We start from the raw sequence: 22407 nt of genomic DNA on the forward strand, positions 1-22407 counted from the left end.
TGATTAGATAAAAAATTTTTTGACATTTGACAGTTTAGAATATTTCTGTAAGTCTCCGGAGAAGTTCAAGCTGAGAAAGTGCTATGGCAATACAAACTGTTCCCAGCCGCTACTCCCTATTCTTTTGGCAACGACACTTTTTATTTGGGAGTTTACCCCACATCCCTTCTTCTGTCCTCATGCTTGGGTGGGGCTCCACCCTGTCTCAGGAGAGAAGCGTGGGCCCCAGCCCTAAAGCAATCAGTACATCGCACTTCCCTGGCCACGTTGATAGGCTGAGGATAGACATGGGACTCAATCAAAACCACTGAGAGGTAAGAGGCTTCTGTTAACTTATATGCTTTACAAAAGGGGAAACCTAGATACGAAACTACAGGACATGGTCCAGGAACTCTGAACAGTAGAATGTGACGGGTAAAGAGAGGAATTTTAAAGATAATGATTCACTGTAGATATCAGAAATTGTTCGATTCACTTTCTCCCACTCCTGTATACTGCCTCAATTTATTATGCACCCACTGCGTATATGATGTAGCACTAACATTCAAACTGTTAAAAGGTAAACTGAGGCATGTTAAAAATTTTATGAGTTTATTTGTGCAGAAATCAATTCAAATAGAGCAGCGTCAAAGAGGAAGTGGTTAGGAGTGCTCCACCCACAGGAGCTCGAATAGAGACTTTTATAGAGAAAAGCCAGAAGTAAAGCAAGGAAATATTTGATTGGCTATACCTTAAGAATGTGCCTTATTTGGAAAAGCCTAGCTGCTGTTTGTGATTGGTTTTCCTTAGGTTTTGATTTCTTAACCTTGAGGCATTTACAGGCTTAGGTTTTGGTTTGCCTACCTAGGCTGCTAAGATATTAGAACCACTCAGCCTAATGGCCTCCTGGTTTGATTAATTTAACAGCACTTGTCAGATGATTAAGTGAAAGGTAAATTGTTTTAAAAAGGAAATTTTTTTTACAAGGACATTTGATTCTGGTATGTGAAGCAAAATGAAAAGTGAAAACATTAAATGTAGAGTGGCAACGGTTTAATTTGATAATCATAGCATTACTAGGAAAGCTCATGTGGGCTCATGTCACAGTAAGACTTGAATATACACATAATTCATGTTTTTTGCTTTTAGTGATATGGGTGATGGGGAGGATAAAGTTGGAAGGAAGTCTAGTGATTATCAAAGGTCAGCAAGAGGGCACTGGGCAGGAGGTGGAGTTGAGTATATCCAAAGATGAATGTGAGGAATCTGAGAAATTAGATGCCTTGACAGTATTTCCTATTGCGCTCTGTAGGTGATTATGTTGGCCATACATGTATAGTTCACTTATGAACAATATAGTTGGATTATGACAATAAAAATGTTTGTAAAGTTTTTAGTTTTTCTGATTACGTGTCAACGTAATGACTTGGCTTAATTGTGTGATGTCAGTGAAATCTTTTTGTTATGTGAAGTCGAACTATTGCTGGTGATGAAAGGACATGCTCTAGTACAAAAAGCACACAAATCTGGAATCATAGTTTTTAATCTTGATTCCACTACTGATACACTATCTGACCTTAGTCACTTAATCCCCAGTATGCACATAAAATGTGGATAAAAATGCCAAGCATTTTTATGAGATGAAAATGTTTGTGAAGTTGGTTAATAAATGTGAGCTACAGAGAATTATTATTACGAATTATTTTGTCAGTAAAGAAACGGACCAGTAATGAGAATTTCTAAATAATTTTTCTTAGATATTATGTATTATGACAATTTGACGTAGTGATTACAGAAACTTTTTTCATAAGATTTCTCAGCCCTCATTAAAACGAAAATGGCCCATTTGTTTTACATTATCCTTTTATTTTAGAGTGGAAACAGCTGAAGCATCATGCAGCCAAAGACTATGTCATAAATCTGAATACTACTCTGTACCCTATTTCAAATTAGAAATAGCCATTTAATTGTATATTTTAATTCTGGAAGGCACTCTTTAGGTCATTTTGTTAAACCATTTATAAATGAGGAAATGAAAGATGAAACAAGGTTTAATGGCGTGTTATAGATCTCCCAGGTGTTCTTGATTTCCAATTTGGACTTTTTGTACTGTGAAATATAAGTAAATTATGTTCTAAATTCATCCTCCACCAGATTTAAGAATGCTTGGGCTCAATTTTTGGGAGAGCTAAAGAAAGTGCTCAGAATTTGGTGATATTCCATAGTCAGCTTAGAAATATTTCTATTTCACTACTGCAGCTTTCAGGCAATTATATCATGAATGGTCTGTCAACCTGGTACCATGGTTTGAGTGAAAGGAACTCAAAATTTTGGTAGCATTTTGTAGACAGCTGGAATCCAGCATATTGGACAGAAATCATGGTTGGACAGGCTACATTTTAGAGTGTTATGTGTGTGTCACTAACACCTGGTATGAATTTTTTAAAATATGTATTTACCGTGTGAAAGTGAATGTTTTGTAGTAACTGTATCAATTAGGGTTCTGTTAAGATGTCAGGAATCATGTTAGCCCACTTAAGCAGAAAGACACTGAATTTCCCATTGCTTAAAGATTATGGTTGACTATTTCCAATAAGACCTGAATAGTTGAAAAGTCAGCAATGTGGAGGAAAGCAAGAATTAAAGGGAATGGAGGAAGGAAGGGAGAGAAGGAAGGAAGGAGGGAGGGAGGGAGAAGATGCTGTTGGTGTCCCTCCCAGATCTCTTTTACTTGATCAGGAAGCCATCCCCCAGCTGTGCAAATTTTGAGCTAACACTGGAGCTGTCCTTTGCTGACCTGATCCTCACCTGCTAGTACTTGGGAGGTTATTTGCCTTCCATTCCTGGGGCAGCCAGTGATTGACTGATACAAAGAACAAAAGCCCAGCCCTCTTGCTTCCAGGTGAGACAACTCGGTCAGTGCTATTTACACTCTGGACTAGCCTTTACCCGAGGTCACATGCTTGCTGTCTCTTTCCCCTTCCCTGTCTTTTCCTCTGTCTCATATAGGTTTTTCCTAAAGAGAACTTTCACAGTAAATCGTATGTGCCTGAATTCCTATCTCAGGCCCTGCTTCTAGGGAATTCTACGTAAGGTAAAGGAAGAAAAAGACATAGGAAAAGAAAAAAATCCAATCCTGCCATCCAGTCTCGAGAGCCTTTTATGATACCATTAACATCAGGCAAACTACTACACCTGATTTTATCTTTTACTAGTGAACCTAGTCTTTTTCCAACTATCTTTTAACTTTTCAGTGAAAACTCAATACAAATACATTCTTGTAGCAAATGCATTGAGTTCAATTCTGCTGCCAAATATAGATATCCCGTGAAACTCAGACAAAGGAGAAGGAACTAGAGAAAGAACAAACTCGATTTCCTTGTTGAAGCCTATTGATTTCATTTGTAGGGATTAGTGTTAGAATAAAGGTTGTTTTTATTTTATCCGGTGGATATAAATCAATACAATGAAACTTGTTATTGGAGAAGGTTAAAAAAAATTCAGTGTTTACCCAGGCAAATGGTATCCTTGTTAACTAATAAAGGGAAGTCAGAGGGTACATTTCTAACATGCTGAAGCATTATCTGACATTCTAAGGACATTTACCATGCTTATTCCACTAAAAAGAGAAACAATATTATGTGTGGGGGGGAGGGTGTGGGGGGTGGGGTTGCAGGGTGGAGTAGGCAGAAAAATGGCCTAATCCCCAGAACGTGTACATAGGTTGTTACTAGGCAAGGGGAATTACCAGGCAAATGTTGCCAATCAGTTTACTTTAAAACTGAGAGAGTGCCTGGATTTTCCAGGTGGGCCCAATGTAACGCAAGAAGCAGCAGGAGGCAAAACAAGACAGTACATGAGGGCTGCTTAGGAGAAAGAATTGATTGTCCAGGGCATTAGTAGATGGAATGGGGCTATGAGCCAATGAATGCTGGCAGCTTCTAGACTCTAGAAAAAGCATGGAGATGGATTTTCCCTTAGGACCTCCAGAAGGAAAGCTCTGCATCAGACTTCTGACCTACAGAACTGTAAGAAAATAAGTTTGTGTTGTTTTAAACTGCTAAGTTTGTTGTAATTTGTTACAGCAATAATAGGAAGCTAATGCAGTATGTATATAGATATATTTTAAAGCTCAATGTTATTAGATTTTTTCAACTAAAAAAATAGTTAAAAAGTGTGTGGTCATTTCTACAAGTTAAAAGATAGATACATATAAGAATTTAGTAAATTTTCTTATAGCGTCGGCACCTGGGGTGCTGATGCATGTCATTCTCTACTTTTGCAATCTTTACCCAAATGTAAACATATGATCACATATATGGCTGTTGTTATAATTAATTAATATTTGCAAAAAGTGGGATTATCCTTGCTTTTTTTGCACTTAACTCTAATACAAGTCTGATTCCATGTCAATTGGTTTAATAAATCTAACCGTTTCTTTTTCATAGCTTTGAAATTTTTCATAGTGTTGATATAGTATAATTTGCTCAACCATTCCTTATTGATCTCTGTTCATGTTTCTAGTTCTTTGTTGTTGTTGATATTTTCTTTTTTGCTATGGTATACAGTGCTATAATTAACATACTCTTGTATGCATATCTATATGTGTTGGGACTGTTATATTTGTAGGATCAGTTTACCAAAAATGAGAATGCTGAATTTTGATTGTTTTTCAGTCTTGCACCTGTAGGCCAAATATATCATCAGATGTAACAAAGATAACCAGTAAACCTCACTTTATAGGTTTAGAGGCCTGTGTGTTTGCTTCTGGAACGTTTTCTTGAGAGTACAGCTCTAATGACCAGTTGCTAGGTAACACATGCCACCAGTTTGTTTTTAAATTCCCCACAGGTTTCAGTTATAAGATCATGCTAATAACAATGGAAGCGAGGAGGAAAGCAGTGCAAAGTTTAGGGAAAGTTAACCAGAATACAGGGCTGCCCCACTAGAAAAGTTGTTAAACAAGTTACAATATTCAAACAGATGCAAAGTTAATAGACTGTGATCTGGGGAGTAAGATATGGTGTCCATGGCTTATACAACACTTGGAAGGGTGGGTCATACTTATTAATGGTATAATCGATATGTGAAATAACGTGGTGGAATTGGAAACCTGTTTTTAACCTTTGCTCTCACTTTCTGTCTAAATTTCTTCTATCCCCTGCCCCTGGATGAGATCTTTGACAAAGGCCTCATACTTTTTATAGTTATCTTAGATGAGTTCTTTGCTCCCTCCTAATCACAAAACAGAGACTTATATTAATGATTAAAACATCCAATCTTACATAGTAGGCAAAATGGGAAACTTCTTTGTGACTTAAAGCCTCTCTCTCTCATTGCTTACGTTCATTCCAGCTGGAAGTTTGCGTTAGAGGTGGGGACAGGTGACATCTTTGCCTTCATCGCTATCTTCATACTACTGCTATGTGTATCCCACTCATGGGACTGCTGGTGCCTCAGCCAGGGTGGGAGCATGAAAAGGAGGAGGAGTAAGAGGCACGAAAGCTCTTATATGAACTTGGGTAGTATCTGATGTTGATTTCCTCTGGCCTCTGCTATTGCTTGAAGTGATTCTTCCTGGGTGTTTAGTGAATTACTCTGTGATTTCTCTGGAGCTCTCTCCATGTGGGTGGTAGTTCTCCTTCATCTGTCCAGTTATGGTTCCCACACAGCTTCTGCACCTGACTCTGTACCTCCAGCCCCCCTTGATGAGATTGCCTTGACCCTCGCAGGAAGCCCTCTTGGACACCATTCAAAACCTCTTCAGGTTAGCTCTGTCTCCCAAGTGGCCCATGCCTTGTCCTTGGGAAGCCTGGCCCCTTGACCCACTGTGAGATGGTCAGTGGCTTCCCTAACCAGCACTCTGCTCTCCTGCCACAGGCTTTTTGAGCCAGCCTCCTGCCCCTTATACAATCAGCCCTGAGTTGGAGACTAGACTGGGTGTCCCCAGATCCTAGGGTATTATGTCAAACTCCTCAAGAAATGGTCTCCTTGAAGCCCTGGTGGCTTGACTTGGCACCAGGGGTAAACTCCCCATGTGCTCCCGCATACCTCCCCTAGCTCACCAGCTACTGCCTCCAAAGAAATCCTCTTAAGGTTTTCCCATGCATAACGTGCCTCTCCAACCCCTTTTAAAAGCCAGAGATGAATGAAAATCCATGTTTAGTTAAAACTGATTCTCAGACAGCTCTTTTGCAGTCCTGCTTAGGTGGTCTAGTATTTCACATGGAAATGTTAAAGTAGTTGGCATCTACTGTCCTGGACCTCAGTAGAAACTGAGACAGAAAAACTCCCATTCAACATCAGACTTGTAGATCCTAGAAAGTACACAGCCAGTGGATAAAGCTATGGAAAAGGAGAAACAGGCCCTGGAGGTGGTACGACCGGCAGGAATAAAGGAAAATATTGGAATATCAGTCAAATAGTCTGATGTTCAATGCAGGATTCCAGTGTCAAAAGAGGTCATATAGTTAGAAATTTAGAACAAAAACTAGTTATAAGTCCTGGGCACATAGTAGAACTGGGAGGGAGAAATCAGTAGGCTGGTAACCAGGATGCTTATGGCACATGCCACCCACCAGTTGTGAATATATTGTGTGTTTCTATTGCTTCAAGCACTAGAGGAGCTGGGTCTGTCCCTTGGATTCTAACAATATGTGTTGAGCACCTGGATTCTGCACAGGGCTGTGCTAGCTGTGCTAGGTGCTGGGGGAATGAGCTAGGTGCTGTAAAGTGTGGTCTCTGAGGTCAGGTGGGAGTAGATGACATTGTTGCCGCTATTTTGTCTTTACTCTCTTTGACCCTTCCATTTGCTTCTGTAATATATATAAGTATCTCCAGTTTAAAGAGAGCAAGGGCAGGCAGAACTGGTTAAACTGAGGTGAATTCTGACTCTTGTTAAAGCTTAGAAGTGATTTACATAAGAATCTGGAAACAAAAGGAGGGAATTAGAGTTATCAGAGAATATAAATTGCCAGTGCGCCCATTTGTATGAATAATTAAATGTTTTCCAAATTATTATTTTTGTAACAGTTGAATCAGAAAACAATAACAGAGTTTATTTGCTTTCTCAGAAATCTCAGGCATTAAGAGGAAGAAAAGGCTTTCTTGACTTAGCCTTCTTAGATTTCATTCTATCCTGTTTTAGTGTTTGCATTATTTCTAGACCAGCCTGTGGCAGAAGGCCAGCTGCAATCTGAAAGAGATCAGTCACGGTCTTTGGTGTATTAAGAATATGTTCATATTAATAGATTTCCTCTAAGGATATCTCACATCACCACTCCTGAGCCAAGTTTAAAACAATATGTGTAACACTTTGAATTCTGAGATTTCATGGAGGCAAAGGTGCCAGTCTGTATGTGAATGTTTTTGATTGCTGTCATTACATGGATTTAATTCCATTGAGGATGAAGGTGGCTCTTTGTTTTTGTGTCTCTGAGTTGAGCATCTAAGCATCTTAGTAATTTTCACTTTTTGTGAAAATATTGAGTATTAATGTACATTTTTTAAAATTAAATCTTCTGGGGACAAAAAGAGGCAAAAGAACACAGGGTAGTTCAGTGTCAAGCTCAGCGATAGAGTTTGGATCCCTTCACCCCCATTCTTGGAAATAAAACTTATAAATCCTTAAGGTCTGATGGAACCTTAGAGATCATGTAATCTGATCATCTAATTTTACAGATGAGGAAATTACAGCCCATAATCTAGACTTCACCTTGATTTGTCGAAATAGATTTTGGAACATTATTAATACTCAGAGTCACTTTCATAATAGTGTAAGCTAGAGTTTGTCATATCTGTGGTGCTTATTTGCAAGCTCATCATTGTTTAAAAGTGATTTTGGTCACATACAAGGATCAGATGTAGATTAACAATAGTTTGTGCCCAAGTTATTTGGTCAGTGGTGTTAGATCCAAAGTAGTGAGTTTGAAATTGGCAACTGGCCAAAATTATCAGTTTACTGTCTCCACTGTAGTGTAATTTTAAATCAAACATTTCTGAAGGAAACCACGCAGTCTGATTATTTGAGCTCCACAATAGGAATCAAGGATGTAGTGTTCCATATATAAATTTGGCAAAGACTGCTATTTGACAGAATATGATTATTACATGAATGGGTGAAGGAGGTCACTGCCTTGGACGTCTTTAGTTGGGCTGAGACGGCTGCAGGGCCAGGCTGCAACCCCTCACCAGGAAGCTGTCTGGGGTAGTAGCAGTGCAAATACACTCACTTATGGCCCAACTGAGGGTTCAGATTAATGAGAAAGGCAGACAATTAAGGGAAGACATTGTTTATCTTGCCCTGGGAATTGACCCCTGGACAGTTACATCATTTGCTCAAATGGAAACTGAACCTGATCATTTTGTCATATCCTGTCTTTTTCAATTACCTTTTGATTTTCTCTAAATCAAGAATTGCTTTTTGCAACAGAGGAAAGTGGGAAGCTACCCTGTGTTATTTTGCTCATGATGGTAATCATTCTTCTGATTTTATCTGACACCCCAGATATTCTAAAGCATAAAGATCTTTAAGGCGTTCATGGAAGTGTGACAGTTCTGTGTAATTCTATTCAAGATTTTAAGAGCAAAGGAAGATTCGACAATACTTCTGTTTCTACTATTGTAAATGCTGTCATCTTTGCTATTTTACCATTGTGACAGATGGTAGGACTATGTGCTAGCATAGATTGATTTTTCTTTCAGGCATCTGCCAGTTCTAAAGAATAAATACAGTACCAAAAATATAAGTACAATGGGAATATTTATAACCTGGCAATTTCATGTACAAAGAGAAAGTAAATGAATATATCTGAGAAGGAGCTGAAAAGTCTTCTTTTAAGATATTTTATTGAAATGTTTTATGTCTTCAGGGTGATTTATACTTCTGTGACATGTTTAATAATCAAGACAATGGAAAAATATGCCAATATATATCTTGACAGTCTGTTGTGCTTTTAAAATGTAAAATCATTATTTGAAGCAATTGGGAAAGTATCTTTTAGCTTTTTGAGACTTGTAATAATGTACTGACTACAAGATTTTTCTAAGCATGTACTGCTTTACTATCAGAGAGCCGTGGCCTTGTTGGGGGAGATGAGGCTCATAGTACACATATACACAATGATGCAAAAGGCCTTTTTAAAGAAACATCTGCAACTGATTATAAGCATAGGTGTTTACCATATGCAAGGTACTGCATTACGTTCTTCACATATGTTGTCTCCTTTAAATTTGACAACACCCTTGCACATACAAAATAACTGCACTTGATTTTCAGGTGAGGAATTTGAGTAACAGAAGTTAAGTGAGTTGTCTAAAGTTATGTCATGTAAAGGCAGAGTCAGAATTATACATCAAATTTGCAGGACTACAAAATTGAGAGTTGTAAATGTAGAACTATTATTTCCTTTTTTGTTTCAAGAAAAGTGTTTACTACATACCCTCACATTTTTTCCTGATGTTGAAAATATTGTCCTCTATTTATTGGCTCAGCTTGTAGGTAAGCCACAGACACAGGTCCTACATTAGGTGTAATGGGAACAATGGTTAGTTTTAAGGGATCTAACTTGATGCCTTCCTCTCCCTGAAACCCCCATCCAATCTGTTACTAAAACCTTTCCATTCTCTGGAAAGAATACTCCAAATATATCTATGTCTCTACTGTTCTGTTTTTATTACCCTGGTTCGAATCACCATCATCTTTTGCCTGGACATCCACAGTATTTTCCTCCATCGCCCTGTTTCTCTTCTCCAAAGCCTAGCAGGAGAAATTTATAGTATAAATTAGAACATGTCAATTTCCTGATTGAAGCTCAACATCTTCCCAATCTCTTTGGACTAAAATCAAAATTTCTTATTTTGGTGGACAAGTTCCTTAGTTCTATGGCTTCTGGCTGCCTTTGCATGCCTTCATTTCATATAACACCCCTCAGTATATTCCAGACTTGAATCACACTGTTCTCTTTCCTGTATGCCAAGCTTTGTTCTGCCTGAGGAGTCTATGTTTGTTATTTCTGCCTGGAAGGTCCTTCCCTATTCTTTCCGCTACTGTTTTATTTTTTTTAAAAAAAGTTTTATCATGAATTTTTAGCTTAAATGTCAACTACTCAGAGAGGCTTTCTTTGATTATCTAGTTTGTCTCATTATGCTTTTTCTTAACATTTGAAAACAATTTGTCATTTTATGCAGTTTTTTTGTTTATTTGTATACTAATTCTACCATACTAAATTCTCAAGTTCTATTTATTTTGGGTTCGTGACAATGTATTCTACCATTAATTCAAAACTAGGCACAAAGTTGGGGTTCAGTTGTGGAAACTGAATAAAATCATCACAGTTGACTTTTATTCTGTGGTTCTTATTCATAAAATGGGAACTTGAATCAATTAGTAAAAGCATTTGTTGACCATTACATTATGTCCAGTATATTGGTGGAAAACTATGCAAAACTACATAATATACGCCATTACAATGCAAGTGCCCTTTCAGAGTTAAAGATAATGTACTTTAAGGAATGCAGAGGATGGAGCAAATAAGATTGCTTCAGAAAATAATTCACTGACATGGTGACCTGTGAGCTAGGTCTTGATGATGAATTACAATTTTTCAGGTTCAGAAGGCTGAATGGGTGATGGGGAATATTTGAGGAAATGGAAAGGCATGAATTGGCTTGAAGAAGAAGGAAAATAGATTTGGTAGGGGCACGAGCTGATTGAAATGATGTTGGGAAAGGAGCCCAAAAGTCAAATTGCATTGAAAGGCCTTCTATACAAGACTATGGAGTCTTCTATTGGGAAGCGACATGGTTCATATTATTTTATAGAAAGGTGGTGAGGAGTAAAATACATTGAAATTAGAAGAGACTGATGAGAACAGTTATATTCCAGCCAAAAAAAGTTGAAAGTCTTAATCGATTCCTGGGCTCTTAGCTACACAACAGGCACTGTGATATCTGTCAGGGATTCAGAACCACTGACCTAAAAAGAGGTAATTAGAGATACTTCTATGTTATTTATCTGTGATTGTCTCTATCTTTATACTTTATCAGTTTGACTTTTCCACATTTGACTTTTGTATACATTTTCCAGAATACATTACATTTGAAAACAGGATATTTCTCTAGCAGATTTTATATTTATTATGCAAGTGTAGGGTACAATGTAATGGAGAATATGGTGAACTCAACAGTGTTTGAGAAATAGGTGGCAGAGAGACTTCATAAATTATGGCATACTTGAGCTAAGACCTAAAATATGGGGCGGGCTCACTCCAGGCAGAGGGAGCAGCATAAGCAAAGGCACAGAGGCATGGTATGAGCCAGGAATGGCAAATAATGTAATACTCCTGGACTATAGAAATAATAAAAGTGAGGATTCTCATGTGTCCATTGATTGTGGACTTTGGATGAATGAAAGGAGACTTGGATGAAATACATAAATTTTACCATTCTGGGATTCTAGCTGAGTGTGTGGTCACCCAATAGTGAAATTGTAACATAACTGAGCAAGTTACATGTGCTATTTCAATGTGGTGGGATTCTCACCATTACTAAAGATGTTCTAAATGTTCTTTTTTCCTCATCCCAGTGGCTCTTTTAAATGTTTCCACCCTTCTCAAACTCCAACCTTACCCTGCACAATCTCTTGTAATTTATGGCTTTGAAGTTGGAGCCATCTGACAAGGGATGATGCAACTTCCTATCTTCTGGCTTCAAAGTTCCTCTGCCCTTTGCCTATCTGACTCCCATCCCTGATACTCCTTCTTGATCTTTGTTATTCCATCAAACTACTCTTTGAAATAAAGAATAAATTCATGGCCACCACTTTTTACCTCCCACTCACCTTTCGTCTCTTATAATCCGGTTACTCTCCTTACTGCTGTTTTGAAATTAATCTTGTAATTTCTTAAATTCCAGGATGAATGAACTTCAGTCCTTCTAAGTTTTAGCTCCATTTTCTTGACTCTCCCTTCCTCCTTAGGCTTCACGCAAGACAACCTGCTTATTCTCTTTAATTAGTTTCTTTTTCACATCTCATCCTTTGTCTTTCCATATAGATTAATTCTCAAAGTTATTTCCTTAACCAAATCTGTTCTTTACATTCTTCTTTAAACTATTTTTTCTTTATTGATATCTACCAAATCAATATTTCCCAGGTCCAGATCGACATTTCGAAACTTCTGGTTAAAAAAAACCCCTTCCATATCCTACTTTTTAAAATGAAGCAATATTTAAGATTTTAAGCCAACAACTCCTCCTCCTTTCTTCATTCTGTTAGAGGGCCAGCAATTTCCCATCCTTAATCTCCCACCTTTAATACTGCTGATTGATCATTGAGACAATCTCTTCTGTTTAACTTTTCTTATTTTTTCCTTCCATTCTTACTGCTATGGCTTGGCCCAAACCCTCATCTGCTGTTGTCTATAAAAGCCAGACTAATAATTTTAAGCTAGCGGGGAAAAAAATCACACCACTTCCTGGATAATAAAATCTTCAGTGGTCCCCTATTTCCTACCAAATTTAGAGGAAAAACCTCCAGATTGTAATTGAAAGTCCTCTATTATATTTTATACTCTCCTATATAAAACATAATATCTGCTTTTTATTGTCTTTAAAACAGACCCTTTATTTAGTTCATGGATGGTATATTAGTGGTCTATTGCTACATAACAAATCACTCCAACATTTAGCAGCATAAAACAATACGCTTTTATTACCTCACCATTTCTCTGGTTCAGGAATCTGGGCATGATTTAGCTGAGTCTTCCTCATAGTCTTTCATGAGACTGCACATATTGCCCAGGGCTGGAGTCTCATCAGAACATTCATCTGGGGAAGGATGCATTTCTAACCATTTATGTGGTTTTTAGTAGGATTTAGTTCCTTGACAGTTGTTGGAATGAGGGCCTTGGTTCTTTATTGACTGTTGGCTGAAGGCTACCCTCAATTCGTTGCCATGGGGGCTTCTCCAACATGGCAGTTTCCTTCAACTTAAGTCAGCACAAGAGAGAGTCTGCTGGCAAGAGAGAAGTTACTCTCTTATGTATCCTAATCAAAGAAGTGTCATGTCATTCCATCACCTTTGTTATATTCTATTGATTGGAAACAATAGCTTGTGCCCATACTCAAGGGCACACTCAAGGGGAGGGGATTACACAAGACTACGAGTATCAGGAGACAGGATCACTGGAGGCTGTCTCAGAGGTATCCTGCCTCAGAGAGTTTAGATCAGGATATGGATATAAGCTGTAAATGGATAGCAACTGTACTACAGCCCCAGTGAAGGGTGCTCTTGACGGATAGTGGTTAGGGAAAAACCTTTCAATGGGTAGAGGTTTGGGTGGTGCACCTGGTCATCTGGGTGTGTGGAAGGAGAAGTGGCCTAAGGTTAGATATGTATATACTCATGTACATAGATTTGTATATATTCATATAGACTATTGACATGTAGAAATGTATATGGCTAATGGGAAATGGCTTGGCCAGCTGTTCAGGAACCTGGAAAGAAAAAGATTGAAAAATTGAAGACAAAGAGGTCCGGGGAGGAGGCATTTGGTTGTACATATGGAAGTAGGTGTGAAGTTTGAAAATCTTCTTATCAAATGTTACTGTAAATCAGAGACACCTACAAGGTAAGAAGCATTAAAGAACAAAGGAGATAAAAAGACTTGATCTTAAGCCAAAATTTCGTCATCAGCCATCCTGCTGCTGGCATGATGGGCACATGAATGAAGTGGCGTGGTGGTAGGAGGGAAGCTATGCATGAATCCAACAGCATGGGCTCCAACCTACTGAGACTGGTTTACCTACTGCTGCCCCTGAGTATCCACCCTGTCAGTGACAGAGGCCAAGACTAAGGCCCTGATGTGATCTCATCCCTTGAGGAGACTAACTGACCACTTGGTGACAAGTAGACAGCATTGAACCCTTTTGTCCCTGGAAAGGCCAGTGATGGCTCTGATGGTAATAACTGACATTTCAGAGATGGGTTTGCATTTCCTATCTGTAGGGTCTCAGCCAGCACTACTCTCTAAGTTAGGTTTTCATAGTGTTTGATCCACCAGCATAGGATCCTGATAACATCATGTTCATCCAGAGGACCCATTTTTATATCAAAGGTGGCATGAAAGTGGGTCTACGACTATCCTGGTCCATATAGAATGAGAAATAGATGCACAAACATAAAGATCTTTCATTCTGGCCCAACGCTAGACATCTCTGAAGGTTCTTTATAGTTTGAGAACTCTCGCTGGAGGCAGCTGAGACTGCCAGGACTGCATTGCAGCTCAACTTGTTCCCCTGCCTAATCCTGCTATGACCCTCCCACCGCTGTACAAGTATTGGTTCCAAGAACACTTCTTATTAAACGTTGTTTGCTAATGTTTGTCTCAGAGTCCACTTTCTGGGGAATCCAATCAAGACAGACAAGATGCTAGAAAAAGTTTCATGCTAAAAAACTAGCAGAGAGGGGGCCGGCTCCGTGGCTGAGTGGTTAAGTTTGCGCGCTCTGCTGCGGCGGCCCAGGGTTGGGATCCTGGGCGCAGACATGGCACTGCTTGTCAGGCCACGTGGAGGCGGCGTCCCACATCCCACATCTAGAAGGACCTGCAACTAAGATATACAACTATGTATCGGGTGGGTTTGGGAAATAAAGCAGGAAGAAAAAAAAAAAAAAAAGATTGGCAACAGTTGTTAGCCCAGGTGCCAATCTTTAAAAAAAACAAAACAAAACTAGCAGAGGACAAAATTCTTATCTCAAAGTATATACTGATATAAAAAATTCAAGGAAATATTTTAATAAAATCTTATAAAGACATTCGTAAAGTGAATGGATTCATGAAATTATGGTGTTAACTTATAATTACAATTCTAAAATGAGTTGAATAGTTGAAGTGAGATTTTATGGAATAAATAGGAAAACTATTTCACTAACTTTGAGATGGTTTTTCTCAGGAAAAACTGTCAGCTATAGGGATTTTTTAATTCCAGAGTTGACAATAATTGGTATGGCTAAATTGATGTTTGAATAGAAACTTAACAACTGACAAAATTCACAGTAGGGTGTTGTAAACATATAGGCAGTAACTTTTTTTTTTTTTGAAAAGCAGAATTATTTGTGAGGTTTTTAGTTGATAAAATGTAAATCATTTCAAGTAGCGTGAAATGAAGTTTAAAAATATCTACTTAATCTTTTCCTTTTTCACTTGATCTATCATCACTTTATATTTGGAATACTCGATTTTCTCTTTATTATATTTGTCAAAATCTTTTCTATCTCTCTCCTGATGCTAAGATAATAAAATGATTGACACCTTTGATTGCATTGTGTTTTCTCAGCTGAAAGAAGAGTTTCTTATTACTCATATCCTACAATACACTCTGTTACAATGCTGTAAGTAAAAAGATCTAAACTCCCTAACAAAAGCTCTTTGGAAATTATCTTATTTTAATTATTTGTGAACAGAGTGGCTAATTGTTTATAGTTTAAGCATGATCTAGAATCAGGGAAAAAATCCCTTAAGATATCTGGGGTCATTTGTGTACCTACACTCAGCAAGAAAGCTCTACTGGGACAAGACTGTCTAAGATGGTTACACATACCCATCCACACACACAGTCACCCACCCACACACTCATCCCCCCACACACTCACCCACACATACATCTGGAGTGTTGGTGTTGACTGTTGGCTAGGGGACCTCAGTTTTCCTCCATATAGTTTTTCATCATTCAGTACTCTAGCCTGAGCTTCTTTACATGGTGACTGGCTTCCAAGAGAAACAAAAGAGAAGCTCCTAAGACCTAGGCTTGGAAGTCACACAGCATAACTTCCCTCATACTGATGGTCAAAGGAAGTCACAAGGCCAGTCCAGATTTATGGGGAGGGGACATAGCTTTTACCTCTTAATGGGAAAAGTGGCAATACTGTATCAATAAGGGCATATTCTAGAGGAGAAATTATCGTATCCATCTTTGGAAACAGCCTAGAACACTAAGGCTAGAGAGAGTGACTTAGTTAAACACTAAGTTGTAGAGAGCATTGGCTGTTATAGAGTTGTTGGGGGAATGGTTGTTTGAGGAGGTGAAATTAGACTAAGAAGTTGAATAAAATGAGGGAATGGGCTATGCCAGCATAAAGGAAGAAAGAACATTCTTGCCAAGGGAATATTGATTGCAAAAGGCCCTGAAGTGGGAACAAATCTGATGTGTTGGAGGAAATCCTACAGCTTCTTATGGTAATTGGGCAAGAAATAATTGTCTCTTGAACTAAGGAGACATTTGTGAGGGTGATAAGTTCTTTCGTTTGATATATATATGTTTTGAAATAGAACTAATAATATTTGCTTCTGGATTATATATTGGTATGAAAAAGAAGAATCAAAGATGACTGTAAGATTTTGGACCCAAACCTGGGCAAATGGAATCACCATTTAACGAGATGAAATAGTGTTCCTTAGAGTGCAGCAGACATGTATGAAAAATAAAAATTCAATTTTGGCTATTTTACTTGAGCTTCCTATGGATATCCAAGTGGACATGCTGAGTTGGAAATTAGACCTGTGAACCTGGAATTCAGTAGCACGGATAGGGCTAGATGTTAAAATTTAGGACTTGACATATGTGATTTTAAAAACATGGAATTTGATGAGGTCACTCGGAACGTGATTGTAAAAGGAGAAAAGAAGAAGCCTGGGGACTAAGTTCTGGAGCATTGCAACATGTAGGGGTAGGAAGAGCAGGAAGATCCAGCAAAGAAGGCTGACAAGAAAAGTAGTTGGTGCAATGGTTAGCTAGGGAACCAATGTCATGAAAGCACATGAGGGATGAAATTGCAAGGAGGGAATTATTGGTGGGGACAAATGATGCTGAGAAGTCAAGTTAGATGAAGACTGAGATGTGACTGTGGGATACGTGTGAGACTTTGAACTCAAACAGAGCTCTTTCAGTGGAGGGTGCAGCTAGAAGAAGTGAAAATAGTGTATATAATTAATACTTATAAGATTTCTTTCTTTCTGAAAATGGGAGCCAAAAAATGGGGCATGTTTTTGTTAATTGGCGTGATCCTCAGGGAGGAAAAGATGATGCAAGAGAGGAGGAGGAGGGTGGCAAGAAGCAGTGTTTTTGATTGTAAGAGAAAAAAGAGAAAATACTCAGGCAGACCACTGGGCCTTAGATGGGGATAAGGGATTTCCACCCACTTCAATAAAATGAAAAGTATAGTTTCCCTTAAAGACTTATATAAATTGGTAGTTTTAGTGGTGGAAGATAAGAAATTTCTCGTTGAAATTTTAATTTTCCTAAGTGTAAATAAAAGCAAGATGATCGGCTAAGAGTAACATAGTAGTATAGGATTTTGAAATTTTAAGAAAGAGATGAAATAATTATTTTGGAGGAATGAAATGTGAACTGACTAAAATAAAATGTAGTACAGTCAGCAGACAGCACTAACAACCACCTGAGGTTTGTGGTAATAAACTTAAGTAGCCAGTATGCTTTTCTGGTTTTCTTCAGGTACACACAATTACCTAGGTGCAGGGGTAGAATGGGTAGCTTTTCACAAGTGGGGCTTTTCCAGGTGAGACGGCATAAGGGAGATAAAACCCTGAGGGAATGCAAAGAAGAGTTAAGATGCTGCTTCATGGGATCGAAGCTAAGTCAGGGAGGAGCTGGGGAAATCAAGAGGGTAGGGGGCAGTGGAAAGAGGTAAGGTTAGTGAACTTGAAAATCCTGGTGGAATGGGATTGCAATGTTGTGAGAAACCACAATTAACTTCCTTTTAGAACCCTGAAGATGTGACACTCCTTGGAGGCGGGCTATCGTGAAAAATGGCTGTGACAGCAGAGACTAAAGGTGTCAAGAGTCCTGGGATGGCAGTGGGATGGATAAGCCTTAATGACCAGGATTAAATACCCTGCCAACCCAAACAGATGAGAGTTGGGATTAAGATTGAAATTTAAGGAATGAGATCAATGTAGAATTTCCTGCACACCTAAATGTATATATTTATATATGCATGGATGTGAATTTCTTAGAAGCACAGGGGAATTTTGAAACGGGTTTTCTCCTTTAAAAAATATTCGTGTAGGTTATAGTTTACACAGTTTTAAACATAATTTTAATTTAAAGGTCACAAAAGAAACAAAGCTTTACTAGCTTTATAACTTGAGTGCAATTTGATATAGAGCATTAAGATATCTAAAGAAAGAATGTCTCAATTTGATGCAAGTTGGTTAGTCATGGGAGCCTTTAAAAAGAATTCATGAAGACAAATTTTACAATTCCCATCCAAGCACTGCCCAGGAGAAAAGGACGCTTAGCCAGCAGACGTCGAGTATACTGACTTGTTTGGCAAGCCTATCCCTATTTTAAGATGAATTCATCAGCTGCGTGAGCCTAATTCCATTAAAAGTTGGATTTGTCTAACTTCTTTGTTTTGATTCCACATTTATTAAACAACCTCTGATTATTATTTGTCTTTCCATGTGTGTGCCTACAAGGAGAAAATGTGTTGCTCATATGAGCTTCAAGTATTTTAGTCCCTGTAACAATTATTTCACAATGTAAATGAAGTCAGATTTTGGTTTTATTTACCTACCTCAGGAGCTTGGATAATGTGAGTTTGTTCTTGAGAAGTGGATTTGCTTTTGGAATGCTGACAAAATCAAGTTATTAGGCATGGAAAGCTGCAGACCAATTTAGGTCCCTGGAGCATGCACCCAGGTAAAGAATACCATCCTGTGAGGCCTCCTGGGAGGCAGCCAGCCTTGTGCCTGGCAAACTCCCCTGCAATCACTGTGTACCTTGCCTACAGCTGGAACTCTGGCTCAAACTGTGCCTCTTCTGTGATGCCTTCTCTGGGCCCTGCATCCACTTTCAGCTGTCTGGGGGTCCATTTTATGGATCACGCAATCTGTTGGGCTCACAGAGAGGCTTGCCTGCTCACAAGCAAAAGTTCCCCAGGAGACACTTTAGACTTTTTCTTACAGGAAGGATATATGACTGACTGATGTCTGTCTGTCCTTAGAATCTCCCAAGCAAAAGTTCCATCTTCATGCTGTTGGTCCCAAAGAGAAAGCTTGAACTATATCCTCATTCAAATATAGTGTTCCAGAGTTCTTGCGAGGAAGGGCCAGGCCCTGCGTGCAAGTTTTCCTATAGTCCACTTTTGTGCAGAGGTGGAATGATGTTTGGTATGGGCAAGAACACACATCAGGATTTTTGATGTTAATGAAAATGCAAATTTTGATCACTGGTGTGTGCTAGGAGGCTAAAATGGAAATATTTAACATCCAGTTCTCAATGAAAGTACAGCTATGGTAGTTGACATTCCAAATGAATCATTTATGTCAGTGTATACATAAGTCAGTGTGATGCTATAATTTATAGTTTAAACTGGGACACTTTTGAGAATAAAAGTGTGCACTATTAATTATGCCAGGAGAACTGTTAGAAACTAGAACTGTCTTGCGTAAACGGAAATGTATGGTTACCCAATGTATAGGCTGGATTGATAATAAGCCGGTATATGTCAGTATAACCATACTGTTTCTTAATAGCCATCATCTCCTGCAATTTGATCAGTGCCTTATTATTATTATTTTATCAAGATCATAAAAGTTTATAACATTGTAACATTTCAGTTGTACATTATTATTTGTCAGTCACCCCATATATGTGCCCCTTTACCCTTTATGCCCAGCCCACAACCCCTTGCCCTCCCCCTCTGGTAACCACCAATCTGTTCTATCTATCTATCTATCTATCTGTCTGTCTGTCTGTCTATTTTTCTATCTATCTATCTATCTATCTAATCTATCATCTATCTGTTTATTTACTTTTGTGAGGGAGATTGGCCCTGAGCTAGCATCTGTGGCCAATCTTCCTCTTTTTGCTTGAGGAAGATTGTTGCTCAGCTAATATCTGTGCCAATCTTCCTCTATTTTATGTGGGATATCACCACAGCATGGCTTGACCTGTGATGCTAGGCCCATGCCCAGGATCTGAACCTGCGAACCCTGGGCTGCTGAAGTAGAGCATGTGAACTTAACCACCGGGCCAGTCCCTAATCTATTCTCTTTGTCCATGTGTTTATCTTCCACATATGAGTGAACTCATGCGGTATTTGTCTTTCTCTTTCTGGCTTATTTCGCTTGACGTCATAACCTCAAGGACCATCCATGTTGTTGAAAATGGGACGAGTTTGTCTTTTTTTTTTTTTATGTCTGAGCAGTATTCTATTGTATATTTATATATACCACATCTTCTTTATCCAATCATCAATCAGTGGGCACTTGGGTTGCTTCCACGTTGGCTATTGTGAATAATGCTGCAATGAACATATGGATGCCTAAGTCTCTTTGAATTGTTGATTTCAAGTTCTTTGGATAAATACCCAGTAGTGGAATAGTTGGGGTGTATGGTGTTTCTATTTTTAATTTTTGAGAAATCTTCATACTTTTTTTCCATAGCGGCTGCACCAGTTTGCATTCCCACCAGCAGTGTATGAGGGTTCCTTTTTCTCCACATCCTATCCAACAATTGTTGTTTTTGTCTTGGTAATTACAGCCATGCTAACAGGTATAAGGTGATATCTCATTGTAGTTTTTATTTGCATTTCTCTGATGATTAGTGATGTTGAATATCTTTTCATGAGCCTGTTGCCCATCTGTGCATCTTCTTTCGAAAAACGTCTGTTCAGAGCCTCTGCCCATGTTTTCATCGGGTGGTTGTTTTGTGTTGTTGAGTTGTATGAGTCTTTTATATATTTTGGAGATTAACCCCCTGTTGGATATATGATTTGAAAATATTTTCTCCCAATTTGTGGGTTGTCTTGCTGTTTTGTTCCTGTTTTCCTTTGCCTTGCAGAAGCTCTTTAGTCTGATGTAGTCCTGTTTATGTTTTCTTTGTTTCTCTTGCCTAAGCAGACATGATATTCAAGAAGATCCTTCTAAGATCACTGTGAAAGAGTGTACTGCCTATATTTTCCTCTAGGAGTTTTATGGTTTCACGTCTTACCTTCAAGTTTTTAAATCCATTTTGAGTTAATTTTCGTGTATGGTGCAAGATAATGGTCTTTCATTCTTTTGCATGTGGCTGTCCAGTTTTCCCAACGTCGTTTATTGAAGAGACTTTGCTTTCTCCGTTGTATGTTCTTGGCTCCTTTGTTGAAGATTAGCTGTCCATAGATGTGTGGTTTTATTTCTGGACTTTCAGTTCTGTTCCATTGATCTCTGTTTCTGTTTTTGTGCCAGCACCATGCTGTTTTGATTACTATAGCTTTGAAGTGTATTTTGAAGTTGGTGATTGTGATACCTCTCACTTTCTTCTTTTTTCTCAGGATTGCTTTAGCTATTTGGGGTCTTTTTTTGTCCCATATGAATTTTGTGATACTTTGTTCTATTTCTGTAAAGAATGTCATTGGGATTCCTTTTGGGATTGCATTGAATCTGTCTATTCCTTTGGGTAGTATGAACATTTTAGCTGCATTTATTCTTCCAATCCACGTGCATGGAATGTCTTTCATTTCCTTATGTCATCATTGATTTCTTTCATTAATGTCTTAGAGTTTTCATTGTATGGATCTCTCACGATCTGGGTTAAATTTATTCCTAGGTATTTTATTCTTTTTGTTGTGATTGTAAACAGGATTGTGTTCTTGAGTTCTCTTTCTCTTACTTTGTTATTAGAGTATATAAATGCAACTGATTTTTCTAAGTTGATTTTATACCCTGCAACTTTGCTGTAGTTGTTGATTATTTCTAATAGTTTTCTGGTGGATTCTTTAGGGTTTTCTATATATAGAATTGTGTCATCTGCAAACAGTGAGAGTTTCACTTCTTCCTTGCCAATTTGGATACCTTTTATTTCATTTTCTTGCCTAAGCGCCCTGGCCAAAACCTCCAGTACTAAGTTGAATAAGAGTGGCGAGAGTGGGCTCCCTTGTCTTGTTCTTGTTCTCAGAGGGATGGCTTTTAGTTTTTCCCCATTGAGTGTGATGTTGGCTGTGGGTTTGTCATATGTTGCCTTTATTACGTTGAGGAACTTTCCTTCCTACTCATTTAGAGTTTTTATCATAAATGGGTGCTGTGTCTTGTCCAATGCTTTTTCTGCAGCTATTAAGATGATCATGTGATTTTTATTCCTCATTTTGTTAATGTGCGGTATCACACTGATTGATTTGCAGATGTTGAACTGTCCCTGTGTCCCTGGTATAAATCCCACCTGATCATGCTGTATGAGCCTTTTAATATATTGCAGTATTCGATTTCCTGATATTTTGTTGAAGATGTTTGCATCTATGTTCATCAGCGATATTGGCCTGTAATTTTCCTTCTTTGTGTTGTCCTTGTCTGGCTTTGGGATTGGGGTGTTGTTGGCTTCATAGAATGAGTAAGGAAGTGTTCTGTCTTCTTTAATTTTCTGAATAGTTTT

At 38.4% G+C, this 22407-nt stretch overlaps 1 long non-coding RNA gene across 1 annotated transcript in view; it reads left to right on the top strand.

Annotated features, from left to right (window-relative positions):
* The first annotated feature begins 207 nt into the window (after positions 1-207).
* LOC138918798 (uncharacterized) overlaps positions 208-22407 on the top strand; it is a 177579-nt gene continuing 155379 nt past the window's right edge. The window contains exon 1 of the long non-coding RNA XR_011428557.1: positions 208-314. This is a non-coding gene — a long non-coding RNA (uncharacterized lncRNA). The remainder of the gene's footprint in view (positions 315-22407) is intronic.

Source organism: Equus caballus, chromosome 18, assembly GCF_041296265.1.
Source record: "Equus caballus isolate H_3958 breed thoroughbred chromosome 18, TB-T2T, whole genome shotgun sequence".
Lineage (NCBI taxonomy): Eukaryota > Metazoa > Chordata > Mammalia > Perissodactyla > Equidae > Equus > Equus caballus.